The sequence below is a fragment of the Strongylocentrotus purpuratus genome, unplaced genomic scaffold (genome assembly GCF_000002235.5).
Source record: "Strongylocentrotus purpuratus isolate Spur 01 unplaced genomic scaffold, Spur_5.0 spur5_scaffold_15, whole genome shotgun sequence".
Classification (NCBI taxonomy): Eukaryota; Metazoa; Echinodermata; class Echinoidea; order Camarodonta; family Strongylocentrotidae; genus Strongylocentrotus; species Strongylocentrotus purpuratus.
The window spans coordinates 10,649,447-10,662,745 of NW_022145600.1; the positions used below are offsets into that span (position 1 = coordinate 10,649,447).

Here is a 13,299-nt window from a genome sequence, read left to right on the forward strand (position 1 = left end):
TTGAATTTTTTGGAACCCCCCCCCCCCAAAAAAAAAAAAAAAAAAAAAAAATGTGCTCTTACCCCCCCCCCCCCCCCCCCCGCCCCCGCCCCCGTGCTTATTCCCGCGGCTGGCTGAGTCGTTGCGAAAATTTTGGGACCAACAAAATAATTCAAAATGTACCCCCCCCCTGCCCCACCTATTCAGCGGCTCGCTTAGACGTTGCAAAATTTTCGGCCTGATTTAGAAATGTTAACCCCCCCCCCCCTTTAAAAATCCTGCGTAGTGTATATGCGAGAGAGCGTTGCAACCGAGCGAGATAATTTTCCAGATTGAATGGCGAAACTTTAAAGGAACTTGAAGAAATACTCAATATCAACAAACTACTAAACCGAACTAGAAGAGTCATCACCAAGCCGTTATAGGTGTAAGGGGGGGGGGGGGGAGGGAGAAGAAAAATCAAAATAAAAAAATATTCCACCATATTGGAGAACCCAGGTATCGATCCTGGTACTTCTCGTATGCAAAACGAGCGCTCTACCATTTGAGCTAGTCCCCCTTGACTACAGGACGTTGAGAGGTTATATTATTTGTATAAATATGTGTTACGTAATATTTAGTAAGTTACACGCATAACTGATTTTATTCTAACCATTCTCCTGATTCAAAAAGACTCACTGTGTAAGACACGATTGAAAAAAACCATACCTGTTGTTATCGGTATAGGCTAAGCTAACGACTACCGTTTCTAATTTCCACCATTACTCACGCAACGAAAGTCACATCTTACTTTGTCTCCCCTTAATCGTCTCGTATTGTGCTAAAGTTTTAACACATCAGTTTAAGATCTGTGTATTCATAATAAATGTTGACTTTCTTTTAGCCTGCAAACAACAAAAATAAGAACGACAACAACAACATCACCACCACAAAGGTACAATAAAAAGGCAAGTACCAAATTATCAACTTTATTTTTTGACTTGTAATGTACAATATATGTTTTGATGCTGCTTGTAAGTGTCGGCTTGCATGGTGATGTAGATATACAGTAGGTTTGAGGGTGCACCATGTGTGAGAGAGAGAGAGAGAGAGAGAGAGAGAGAGAGAGAGGGGGGGTTGAGGAGTCCTGGAAAGGACTCTGACTCGGTAATCTTTCTTGGGGTGTGTAGCGTCGAGCCACTCATCCTCTCCAAGCGCTATAGTTCTCCTTAGAAGAAAGATAACAACAGTCCTTTTCAGGACTACACACCCCCAAGAAAATACCAAACTTTGCTCTCATGGTCGCTTACTTGCCTTTACTCTATTCTGACTGGGGAGGGGGGAGGGCTGACATTTTTAACCCCTCCCCCCGTACAAAGTCCACGACTGTCGCGTCCACAATTAGATATAGTATGTATAATAATTTGTATTTTGCTCTAAAAAACAAAGACACAAAAACGCTGTGTCGCCACTCCAATCTCAAAATCTCAGATCGCTACGCTTTCTCGCCACACATCAACGAACACACTGCTTCATATACTCAACAAACCCTCAATCACAAGGTAGGCTCCGAACTGGGGGTTGGGGGAGGTGTTTTTCTCTCCAAAAATATAGGGCAAATCATTTTCCCGTCTCCCTAGCGAGACAAAAGAATGATATGAAATCAATCACAGAGACTGTGGAGCAAGGGGGAGGGTGGAGGCACAGTGTCCCACTTTTTCAAGTACACCAAAAAGTGCCCTTTTTACGATGAAAAAATGACCCTGTTTACTCAAGTTATTATGTGCCCCTTTCCCCTTTTTACCTGCGATGAGTGTCCCTTTTCCATGTCCAATAATTGACCTTTTCTCTTCTAATAAGTGCCCCTTTGTATTTTTAACAAGTGCCCCCTTTTTATGAATACCCCTTTCCACCTATTATGATTAGCATCAATATCCAAATGTGATAAATGCCTCTTTTCCTTTGTAATAAAGTGCATCTTTCCCCTTCTAAATAAGTGCGCCTTAATTTTCATCTCTGTTAAGCACCCATTTTACTTTGACACGGCCGCTTTCCATTCCTAATTAATGCACTTTTCCCTTTTCCCTTCTGATAAGTGCTCCTTTTTCCTTTTTGTTAAGTACCCCTTCCCCTAATTCTTGTAAATGCCCCCTTTTTTTTTACCTCTGATAATTATGTGCCCCTTTAAAGCAAGATCAGTTCCTCTTGTTCTTGATAAGAGTCCTTTTTTCTTTTCTATATTTCCCACTAGCTGTCGCTTACCAGATGTGCCCTTTTGCGGTCATCTAAAGAGTCATTGACTATCATGACATATTATATTCATTTGCTAAAAGAGGCATCTTCCCACCTATCATCCTTTGATAATTTTAAACCACGTGTCCTTAACGTATCTCATAGAATGTCACTATATGTAATTGCCCTTAAAAAAAAAGGAAATAAAGCTTTAGACAATGAAGGAGTTGGACTAGCACAGGCGAATCTATGTAATACACAAGCGCGTACGCAGCGGGGGGTTTTGGGGTTTGAATCCCCCTCAAATTTGTTTATGTATGTGATTTTTGATTTAAGGTGACCCCCAAAAAGTGACCTTACCCCCCCCTTCTACTGAGGCGTTTTGAATTTTTTGGAACCCCCCCCCCCAAAAAAAAAAAAAAAAAAAAAAAATGTGCTCTTACCCCCCCCCCCCCCCCCCGCCCCCGTGCTTATTCCCGCGGCTGGCTGAGTCGTTGCGAAAATTTTGGGACCAACAAAATAATTCAAAATGTACCCCCCCCCTGCCCCACCTATTCAGCGGCTCGCTTAGACGTTGCAAAATTTTCGGCCTGATTTAGAAATGTTAACCCCCCCCCCTTTAAAAATCCTGCGTAGTGTATATGCGAGAGAGCGTTGCAACCGAGCGAGATAATTTTCCAGATTGAATGGCGAAACTTTAAAGGAACTTGAAGAAATACTCAATATCAACAAACTACTAAACCGAACTAGAAGAGTCATCACCAAGCCGTTATAGGTGTAAGGGGGGGGGGGGGGAGGGAGAAGAAAAATCAAAATAAAAAAATATTCCACCATATTGGAGAACCCAGGTATCGATCCTGGTACTTCTCGTATGCAAAACGAGCGCTCTACCATTTGAGCTAGTCCCCCTTGACTACAGGACGTTGAGAGGTTATATTATTTGTAAAAATATGTGTTACGTAATATTTAGTAAGTTACACGCATAACTGATTTTATTCTAACCATTCTCCTGATTCAAAAAGACTCACTGTGTAAGACACGATTGAAAAAAACCATACCTGTTGTTATCGGTATAGGCTAAGCTAACGACTACCGTTTCTAATTTCCACCATTACTCACGCAACGAAAGTCACATCTTACTTTGTCTCCCCTTAATCGTCTCGTATTGTGCTAAAGTTTTAACACATCAGTTTAAGATCTGTGTATTCATAATAAATGTTGACTTTCTTTTAGCCTGCAAACAACAAAAATAAGAACGACAACAACAACATCACCACCACAAAGGTACAATAAAAAGGCAAGTACCAAATTATCAACTTTATTTTTTGACTTGTAATGTACAATATATGTTTTGATGCTGCTTGTAAGTGTCGGCTTGCATGGTGATGTAGATATACAGTAGGTTTGAGGGTGCACCATGTGAGAGAGAGAGAGAGAGAGAGAGAGAGAGAGAGAGAGAGGGGGGGGGGTTGAGGAGTCCTGGAAAGGACTCTGACTCGGTAATCTTTCTTGGGGTGTGTAGCGTCGAGCCACTCATCCTCTCCAAGCGCTATAGTTCTCCTTAGAAGAAAGATAACAACAGTCCTTTTCAGGACTACACACCCCCAAGAAAATACCAAACTTTGCTCTCATGGTCGCTTACTTGCCTTTACTCTATTCTGACTGGGGAGGGGGGAGGGCTGACATTTTTAACCCCTCCCCCCGTACAAAGTCCACGACTGTCGCGTCCACAATTAGATATAGTATGTATAATAATTTGTATTTTGCTCTAAAAAACAAAGACACAAAAACGCTGTGTCGCCACTCCAATCTCAAAATCTCAGATCGCTACGCTTTCTCGCCACACATCAACGAACACACTGCTTCATATACTCAACAAACCCTCAATCACAAGGTAGGCTCCGAACTGGGGGGGGGGAGGTGTTTTTCTCTCCAAAAATATAGGGCAAATCATTTTCCCGTCTCCCTAGCGAGACAAAAGAATGATATGAAATCAATCACAGAGACTGTGGAGCAAGGGGGAGGGTGGAGGCACAGTGTCCCACTTTTTCAAGTACACCAAAAAGTGCCCTTTTTACGATGAAAAAATGACCCTGTTTACTCAAGTTATTATGTGCCCCTTTCCCCTTTTTACCTGCGATGAGTGTCCCTTTTCCATGTCCAATAATTGACCTTTTCTCTTCTAATAAGTGCCCCTTTGTATTTTTAACAAGTGCCCCCTTTTTATGAATACCCCTTTCCACCTATTATGATTAGCATCAATATCCAAATGTGATAAATGCCTCTTTTCCTTTGTAATAAAGTGCATCTTTCCCCTTCTAAATAAGTGCGCCTTAATTTTCATCTCTGTTAAGCACCCATTTTACTTTGACACGGCCGCTTTCCATTCCTAATTAATGCACTTTTCCCTTTTCCCTTCTGATAAGTGCTCCTTTTTCCTTTTTGTTAAGTACCCCTTCCCCTAATTCTTGTAAATGCCCCCCTTTTTTTTTACCTCTGATAATTATGTGCCCCTTTAAAGCAAGATCAGTTCCTCTTGTTCTTGATAAGAGTCCTTTTTTCTTTTCTATATTTCCCACTAGCTGTCGCTTACCAGATGTGCCCTTTTGCGGTCATCTAAAGAGTCATTGACTATCATGACATATTATATTCATTTGCTAAAAGAGGCATCTTCCCACCTATCATCCTTTGATAATTTTAAACCACGTGTCCTTAACGTATCTCATAGAATGTCACTATATGTAATTGCCCTTAAAAAAAAAGGAAATAAAGCTTTAGACAATGAAGGAGTTGGACTAGCACAGGCGAATCTATGTAATACACAAGCGCGTACGCAGCGGGGGGTTTTGGGGTTTGAATCCCCCTCAAATTTGTTTATGTATGTGATTTTTGATTTAAGGTGACCCCCAAAAAGTGACCTTACCCCCCCTTCTACTGAGGCGTTTTGAATTTTTTGGAACCCCCCCCCCAAAAAAAAAAAAAAAAAAAAAAAAAAAAATGTGCTCTTACCCCCCCCCCCCCCCCCCCCCCGCCCCCGTGCTTATTCCCGCGGCTGGCTGAGTCGTTGCGAAAATTTTGGGACCAACAAAATAATTCAAAATGTACCCCCCCCCTGCCCCACCTATTCAGCGGCTCGCTTAGACGTTGCAAAATTTTCGGCCTGATTTAGAAATGTTAAACCCCCCCCCCCTTTAAAAATCCTGCGTAGTGTATATGCGAGAGAGCGTTGCAACCGAGCGAGATAATTTTCCAGATTGAATGGCGAAACTTTAAAGGAACTTGAAGAAATACTCAATATCAACAAACTACTAAACCGAACTAGAAGAGTCATCACCAAGCCGTTATAGGTGTAAGGGGGGGGGGGGGGGAGAAGAAAAAATCAAAATAAAAAAATATTCCACCATATTGGAGAACCCAGGTATCGATCCTGGTACTTCTCGTATGCAAAACGAGCGCTCTACCATTTGAGCTAGTCCCCCTTGACTACAGGACGTTGAGAGGTTATATTATTTGTAAAAATATGTGTTACGTAATATTTAGTAAGTTACACGCATAACTGATTTTATTCTAACCATTCTCCTGATTCAAAAAGACTCACTGTGTAAGACACGATTGAAAAAAACCATACCTGTTGTTATCGGTATAGGCTAAGCTAACGACTACCGTTTCTAATTTCCACCATTACTCACGCAACGAAAGTCACATCTTACTTTGTCTCCCCTTAATCGTCTCGTATTGTGCTAAAGTTTTAACACATCAGTTTAAGATCTGTGTATTCATAATAAATGTTGACTTTCTTTTAGCCTGCAAACAACAAAAATAAGAACGACAACAACAACATCACCACCACAAAGGTACAATAAAAAGGCAAGTACCAAATTATCAACTTTATTTTTTGACTTGTAATGTACAATATATGTTTTGATGCTGCTTGTAAGTGTCGGCTTGCATGGTGATGTAGATATACAGTAGGTTTGAGGGTGCACCATGTGTGAGAGAGAGAGAGAGAGAGAGAGAGAGAGAGAGAGAGAGAGAGAGGGGGGGGGGGTTGAGGAGTCCTGGAAAGGACTCTGACTCGGTAATCTTTCTTGGGGTGTGTAGCGTCGAGCCACTCATCCTCTCCAAGCGCTATAGTTCTCCTTAGAAGAAAGATAACAACAGTCCTTTTCAGGACTACACACCCCAAGAAAATACCAAACTTTGCTCTCATGGTCGCTTACTTGCCTTTACTCTATTCTGACTGGGGAGGGGGGAGGGCTGACATTTTTAACCCCTCCCCCCGTACAAAGTCCACGACTGTCGCGTCCACAATTAGATATAGTATGTATAATAATTTGTATTTTGCTCTAAAAAACAAAGACACAAAAACGCTGTGTCGCCACTCCAATCTCAAAATCTCAGATCGCTACGCTTTCTCGCCACACATCAACGAACACACTGCTTCATATACTCAACAAACCCTCAATCACAAGGTAGGCTCCGAACTGGGGGTTGGGGGAGGTGTTTTTCTCTCCAAAAATATAGGGCAAATCATTTTCCCGTCTCCCTAGCGAGACAAAAGAATGATATGAAATCAATCACAGAGACTGTGGAGCAAGGGGGAGGGTGGAGGCACAGTGTCCCACTTTTTCAAGTACACCAAAAAGTGCCCTTTTTACGATGAAAAAATGACCCTGTTTACTCAAGTTATTATGTGCCCCTTTCCCCTTTTTACCTGCGATGAGTGTCCCTTTTCCATGTCCAATAATTGACCTTTTCTCTTCTAATAAGTGCCCCTTTGTATTTTTAACAAGTGCCCCCTTTTTATGAATACCCCTTTCCACCTATTATGATTAGCATCAATATCCAAATGTGATAAATGCCTCTTTTCTTTGTAATAAAGTGCATCTTTCCCCTTCTAAATAAGTGCGCCTTAATTTTCATCTCTGTTAAGCACCCATTTTACTTTGACACGGCCGCTTTCCATTCCTAATTAATGCACTTTTCCCTTTTCCCTTCTGATAAGTGCTCCTTTTTTCCTTTTTGTTAAGTACCCCTTCCCCTAATTCTTGTAAATGCCCCCCTTTTTTTTACCTCTGATAATTATGTGCCCCTTTAAAGCAAGATCAGTTCCTCTTGTTCTTGATAAGAGTCCTTTTTTCTTTTCTATATTTCCCACTAGCTGTCGCTTACCAGATGTGCCCTTTTGCGGTCATCTAAAGAGTCATTGACTATCATGACATATTATATTCATTTGCTAAAAGAGGCATCTTCCCACCTATCATCCTTTGATAATTTTAAACCACGTGTCCTTAACGTATCTCATAGAATGTCACTATATGTAATTGCCCTTAAAAAAAAAGGAAATAAAGCTTTAGACAATGAAGGAGTTGGACTAGCACAGGCGAATCTATGTAATACACAAGCGCGTACGCAGCGGGGGGTTTTGGGTTTGAATCCCCCTCAAATTTGTTTATGTATGTGATTTTTGATTTAAGGTGACCCCCAAAAAGTGACCTTACCCCCCCTTCTACTGAGGCGTTTTGAATTTTTTGGAACCCCCCCCCCCAAAAAAAAAAAAAAAAAAAAAAAAAAAAATGTGCTCTTACCCCCCCCCCCCGCCCCCGCCCCCGTGCTTATTCCCGCGGCTGGCTGAGTCGTTGCGAAAATTTTGGGACCAACAAAATAATTCAAAATGTACCCCCCCCCTGCCCCACCTATTCAGCGGCTCGCTTAGACGTTGCAAAATTTTCGGCCTGATTTAGAAATGTTAACCCCCCCCCCCTTTAAAAATCCTGCGTAGTGTATATGCGAGAGAGCGTTGCAACCGAGCGAGATAATTTTCCAGATTGAATGGCGAAACTTTAAAGGAACTTGAAGAAATACTCAATATCAACAAACTACTAAACCGAACTAGAAGAGTCATCACCAAGCCGTTATAGGTGTAAGGGGGGGGGGGGGGAGGAGAAGAAAAATCAAAATAAAAAAATATTCCACCATATTGGAGAACCCAGGTATCGATCCTGGTACTTCTCGTATGCAAAACGAGCGCTCTACCATTTGAGCTAGTCCCCCTTGACTACAGGACGTTGAGAGGTTATATTATTTGTAAAAATATGTGTTACGTAATATTTAGTAAGTTACACGCATAACTGATTTTATTCTAACCATTCTCCTGATTCAAAAAGACTCACTGTGTAAGACACGATTGAACAAAACCATACCTGTTGTTATCGGTATAGGCTAAGCTAACGACTACCGTTTCTAATTTCCACCATTACTCACGCAACGAAAGTCACATCTTACTTTGTCTCCCCTTAATCGTCTCGTATTGTGCTAAAGTTTTAACACATCAGTTTAAGATCTGTGTATTCATAATAAATGTTGACTTTCTTTTAGCCTGCAAACAACAAAAATAAGAACGACAACAACAACATCACCACCACAAAGGTACAATAAAAAGGCAAGTACCAAATTATCAACTTTATTTTTGACTTGTAATGTACAATATATGTTTTGATGCTGCTTGTAAGTGTCGGCTTGCATGGTGATGTAGATATACAGTAGGTTTGAGGGTGCACCATGTGTGTGAGAGAGAGAGAGAGAGAGAGAGAGAGAGAGAGAGGGGGGGGGGTTGAGGAGTCCTGGAAAGGACTCTGACTCGGTAATCTTTCTTGGGGTGTGTAGCGTCGAGCCACTCATCCTCTCCAAGCGCTATAGTTCTCCTTAGAAGAAAGATAACAACAGTCCTTTTCAGGACTACACACCCCCAAGAAAATACCAAACTTTGCTCTCATGGTCGCTTACTTGCCTTTACTCTATTCTGACTGGGGAGGGGGGAGGGCTGACATTTTAACCCCTCCCCCCGTACAAAGTCCACGACTGTCGCGTCCACAATTAGATATAGTATGTATAATAATTTGTATTTTGCTCTAAAAAACAAAGACACAAAAACGCTGTGTCGCCACTCCAATCTCAAAATCTCAGATCGCTACGCTTTCTCGCCACACATCAACGAACACACTGCTTCATATACTCAACAAACCCTCAATCACAAGGTAGGCTCCGAACTGGGGGTTGGGGGAGGTGTTTTTTCTCCAAAAATATAGGGCAAATCATTTTCCCGTCTCCCTAGCGAGACAAAAGAATGATATGAAATCAATCACAGAGACTGTGGAGCAAGGGGGAGGGTGGAGGCACAGTGTCCCACTTTTTCAAGTACACCAAAAAGTGCCCTTTTTACGATGAAAAAATGACCCTGTTTACTCAAGTTATTATGTGCCCCTTTCCCCCTTTTTACCTGCGATGAGTGTCCCTTTTCCATGTCCAATAATTGACCTTTTCTCTTCTAATAAGTGCCCCTTTGTATTTTTAACAAGTGCCCCCTTTTATGAATACCCCTTTCCACCTATTATGATTAGCATCAATATCCAAATGTGATAAATGCCTCTTTTCCTTTGTAATAAAGTGCATCTTTCCCCTTCTAAATAAGTGCGCCTTAATTTTCATCTCTGTTAATCACCCATTTTACTTTGACACGGTCGCTTTCCATTCCTAATTAATGCACTTTTCCCTTTTCCCTTCTGATAAGTGCTCCTTTTCACTTTTTGTTAAGTACCCCTTCCCCTAATTCTTGTAAATGCCCCCCTTTTTTTTACCTCTGATAATTATGTGCCCCTTTAAAGCAAGATAAGTTCCTCTTGTTCTTGATAAGAGTCCTTTTTCTTTTCTATATTTCCCACTAGCTGTCGCTTACCAGATGTGCCCTTTTGCGGTCATCTAAAGAGTCATTGACTATCATGACATATTATATCTAATTGCTAAGAGAGGCATCTTCCCACCTATCATCCTTTGATAATTTTAAACCACGTGTCCTTAACGTATCTCATAGAATGTCACTATATGTAATTGCCCTTAAAAAAAAGGAAATAAAGCTTTAGACAATGAAGGAGTTGGACTAGCACAGGCGAATCTATGTAATACACAAGCGCGTACGCAGCGGGGGGTTTTGGGTTTGAATCCCCCTCAAATTTGTTTATGTATGTGATTTTTGATTTAAGGTGACCCCCAAAAAGTGACCTTATCTCCCCTTCTACTGTGCTCTTACCCCCCGGCCCCCGTGCTTATTCCCGCGGCTGGCTAAGTCGTTGCGAAAATTTTGGGACCAACAAAATAATTTAAAATGTACCCCCCTGCCCTGCCTATTCAGCGGCTCGCTTAGACGTTGCAAAATTTTCGGCCTGATTTAGAAATGTTAACCCCCCCCCCCCTTTAAAAAATCCTGCGTAGTGTACATGCGAGGGAGCGTTGCAACCGAGCGAGATAATTTTCCAGATTGAATGGCGAAACTTTAAAGGAACTTGAAGAAATACTCAATATCAACAAACTACTAAACCGAACTAGAAGAGTCATCACCAAGCCGTTAAAGGTGTAAGGGGGGGGGGGGGGGGGGGAAGGGGGGGGGGGGGGAAGAAAAAAAAATTCCACTCTATTGGAGAACCCAGGTATCGATCCTGGTACATCTAGTATGCGAAACGAGCGCTCTACCATTTGAGCTAGTCCCCCTTGCTATAGGATATTGAGAGGTTATATTATTTGTATAAATATGTGTTACGTAATATTTAGTAAGTTACACGCATAACTGATTTTATTCTAACCATTCTCCTGATTCAAAAAGACTCACTGTGTAAGACACGATTGAAAAAAACCATACCTGTTGTTATCGGTATAGGCTAAGCTAACGACTACCGTTTCTAATTTCCACCATTACTCACGCAACGAAAGTCACATCTTACTTTGTCTCCCCTTAATCGTCTCGTATTATGCTAAAGTTGTAACACATAAGTTTAAGATCTGTGTATTCATAATAAATGTTGACTTTCTTTTAGCCTGCAAATAACAAAAATAAGAACGACAACAACAACATCACCACCACAAAGGTACAATAAAAAGGCAAGTACCAAATTATCAACTTTATTTTTTGACTTGTAATGTACAATATATGTTTTGATGCTCCTTGTAAGTGTCGGCTTGCATGGTGATGTAGATATACAGTAGGTTTGAGAGTGCACCATGTGTGAGAGAGAGAGAGAGAGAGAGAGAGAGAGAGAGGGGGGGGGGGGTTGAGGAGTCCTGGAAAGGACTCTGACTCGGTAATCTGTCTTGGGGGTGTGTAGTGTCGAGCCACTCATCCTCTCCAAGCGCTATAATTCTCCTTAGAACTATATGCTAAGAAAGATAACAACAGTCCTTTTCAGGACTACACACCCCCAAGAAAATACCAAATTTGCTCTCATGGTCGCTTACTTGCCTTTACTCTATTCTGACTGGGGAGGGGGGAGGGCTGACATTTTTAACCCCTCCCCCCGTACAAAGTCCACGACTGTCGCGTCCACAATTAGATATAGTATGTATAATAATTTGAATTTTGCTCTAAAAAACAAAGACACAAAAACGCTGTGTCGCCACTCCAATCTCAAAATCTCAGATCGCTACGCTTTCTCGCCACACATCAACGAACACACTGCTTCATAATATACTCAACAAACCCTCAATCACAAGGTAGGCTCCGAACTGGGGGTTGGGGGAGGTGTTTTTCTCTCCAAAAATATAGGGCAAATCATTTTCCCGTCTCCCTAGCGAGACAAAAGAATGATATGAAATCAATCACAGAGACTGTGGAGCAAGGGGGAGGGTGGAGGCACAGTGTCCCACTTTTTCAAGTACACCAAAAAGTGCCCTTTTTACGATGAAAAAATGACCCTGTTTACTCAAGTTATTATGTGCCCCTTTCCCCTTTTTACCTGCGATGAGTGTCCCTTTTCCATGTCCAATAATTGACCTTTTCTCTTCTAATAAGTGCCCCTTTGTATTTTTAACAAGTGCCCCCTTTTTATGAATACCCCTTTCCACCTATTATGATTAGCATCAATATCCAAATGTGATAAATGCCTCTTTTCCTTTGTAATAAAGTGCATATTCCCCTTCTAAATAAGTGCGCCTTAATTTTCATCTCTGTTAAGCACCCATTTTACTTTGACACGGCCGCTTTCCATTCCTAATTAATGCACTTTTCCTTTTCCCTTCTGATAAGTGCTCCTTTTCACTTTTTGTTAAGTACCCCTTCCCCTAATTCTTTTAAATGCCCCCTTTTTTTTACCTCTGATAATTATGTGCCCCTTTAAAGCAAGATAAGTTCCTCTTGTTCTTGATAAGAGTCCTTTTTCTTTTCTATATTTCCCACTAGCTGTCGCTTACCAGATGTGCCCTTTTGCGGTCATCTAAAGAGTCATTGACTATCATGACATATTATATCAAATTGCTAAGAGAGGCATCTTCCCACCTATCATCCTCTAAACCACGCCCCCTTAACCTCATAGAATGCCTTTAATATCAGTAATTGCCCTGTCTAGCACAGGCGATTGTCTGTAATACGTACTTACGGTTAAGGGATTTCTACATTACTGTACAGTTAAACTTACTAGTTACTACTTACTAATGTATATGCGAGGGAATGTTGCAACCGAGCAAGAAATTTGAGAAATTTGAAAGGAACTTGAAGAAATACTCAATATCGACAAACTACATTCAAATCTGTCTACAGCGACCCGCGCCCAAGTCCGGAACTTGACACAAAAAGTGGTCTTTGTAGACATTTAGTACATGTTTAAATGGGAAAACCATTTTCAAGGGTAACAAAAAATGTGCTTGCTGTAGACAGGTGGTCACTAAGCAGGTTTAACTGTACTAAGTATACTACAGAATAGAAGAGTCACCATCAAGCCGTTATAGATGTCAGGGGGAAAAAAAAATGGAATTAATTCCATGCCTTTGGAGGACCCGGGCATCGATCCCGGTACCTCTCGCATGCTAAGCGAGCGCTCTACCATCTGAGCTAGCCCCCCTCTCACGCACTCCTGAGTGAATTTAAATAATTTAATAAATATATTAAATAAACACTTCGGATATTATTCTAGTGTTTATAAAGGAATAATTTTAGAACACAGATTAATAAAACGACACATTTTGTTCTCTGTAATGATTTTTTTTTTTCTTAATTTCTACCATACACTCGGTCCCCGATCCATCTACAAAATAGTACAATAACACATATCAAAATTAAGTCAGTGT

The 13,299-nt window shown here is 41.2% G+C and overlaps 5 non-coding genes across 5 annotated transcripts; all 5 read right to left on the reverse strand.

The window, feature by feature from the left end:
• Positions 1 to 465: 465 nt before the first annotated feature.
• Positions 466 to 538, reverse strand: TRNAA-UGC. The gene has a single exon. It is a non-coding gene; the product is annotated as a tRNA-Ala (tRNA).
• Positions 539 to 3,026: 2,488 nt separating this feature from the next.
• Positions 3,027 to 3,099, reverse strand: TRNAA-UGC. The gene has a single exon. It is a non-coding gene; the product is annotated as a tRNA-Ala (tRNA).
• A 2,497-nt stretch (positions 3,100 to 5,596) lies between these two features.
• Positions 5,597 to 5,669, reverse strand: TRNAA-UGC. Its single transcript has one exon. It is a non-coding gene; the product is annotated as a tRNA-Ala (tRNA).
• A 2,502-nt stretch (positions 5,670 to 8,171) lies between these two features.
• On the reverse strand, positions 8,172 to 8,244 carry TRNAA-UGC. The gene has a single exon. It is a non-coding gene; the product is annotated as a tRNA-Ala (tRNA).
• A 4,756-nt stretch (positions 8,245 to 13,000) lies between these two features.
• On the reverse strand, positions 13,001 to 13,073 carry TRNAA-AGC. The gene has a single exon. It is a non-coding gene; the product is annotated as a tRNA-Ala (tRNA).
• Positions 13,074 to 13,299: the final 226 nt, after the last annotated feature.